This window comes from Boleophthalmus pectinirostris, unplaced genomic scaffold (assembly GCF_026225935.1).
Source record: "Boleophthalmus pectinirostris isolate CB_2022bp ecotype Guang Dong unplaced genomic scaffold, ASM2622593v1 HiC_scaffold_7, whole genome shotgun sequence".
Lineage (NCBI taxonomy): Eukaryota > Metazoa > Chordata > Actinopteri > Gobiiformes > Gobiidae > Boleophthalmus > Boleophthalmus pectinirostris.
In genome coordinates this window covers 2,458,069-2,459,217 of record NW_026571473.1, presented here as the reverse complement: position 1 = coordinate 2,459,217, position 1,149 = coordinate 2,458,069, and positions in this window count along the sequence as shown.

Here is a 1,149-nt window from a genome sequence, read left to right as displayed (position 1 = left end):
AAGCACCCGCCCCTGCGCACTCTGATTGGCTACTGTACCTGGTTTCTAAGGCAACGGAGGAGGAGTCTGCATCGAGCTATGACGCTTGACAATAGCAGAATTAAAAGGTTTTTATTATTACATGTTGCTGATGTAAAAGTAGGTTACATTAGTATAACTTTGATTTAACTGTTAAAAAAAAAAAAAAAAAAAAAAAAAAAAAAAAGTTATCTGCATTTCTTGTCCAAACGAGGCTACACCCCGCACTCAAGTTCTGCAAACCAAACCAAAAATGAAGAGTGTAATAGTTTTTTTCTGCAAATGTAGAACAACAGAACGTCTCGTAGTTTCAAAAGATATACACACTAATTAGAAAAAAATAAACCATATTTGAAGGAGCAGCGTGGTGGGAATAACACAAATCATTTCACATTGTCAACATAAAGCTTTTGTCACTTATAGACGGTGTTGGGCAAGTTACTTTTAAAATGTATTCCCCTACAGATTACAGATTACATACCCCAAAATGTAGTTTGTAACATAATCCATTAAATTACTTAAAGTGAGTAATCTGAATACTTTGGATTACTTGATTATTGACTTGAAAGACGAGGATATTGTAACAAAAGATGTTTTGTCTGCTAAAAGAAAATCAAAAGCCCAGACTTTACTTAACCATATAAAAAATATTATTGATAGAAGACGAGGAGACACGTCCACGCAGTATGATTTAGTCCTGGTTTAGATCTGTTTTTAGACCTGTTTTAGTCCTGTTTTAGCATTGGTTTAGTCCTGATTTAGTCCTGGTTTAGACCTGGTTTTATACCTGGTTTAGATCTAGTTTAGACCTGGTTTTTGTCCTGGTTTTAAACCTGGTTAAGACCTGGTTTAGATCTAGTTTAGAACTGGTTTAGTCCTGGTTTAGATCTGTTTTTAGACCTGGTTTAGACCTGGTTTAGATCTAGTTTAGACCTGGTTTAGATCTAGTTTAGACCTGGTTTTAGTCCTGGTTTAGTCCTGGGGGGGCGTGTAATACCACCATGTAATCCATTTATTTCAACAAAATAACTGTAACCCAATTATCACTCATTGAAACAGTAACTGTAACTGAATACAGTTACTCATCATTTGTACTCTGATCTAATCTGTTACTCCCCAACACTGACTATA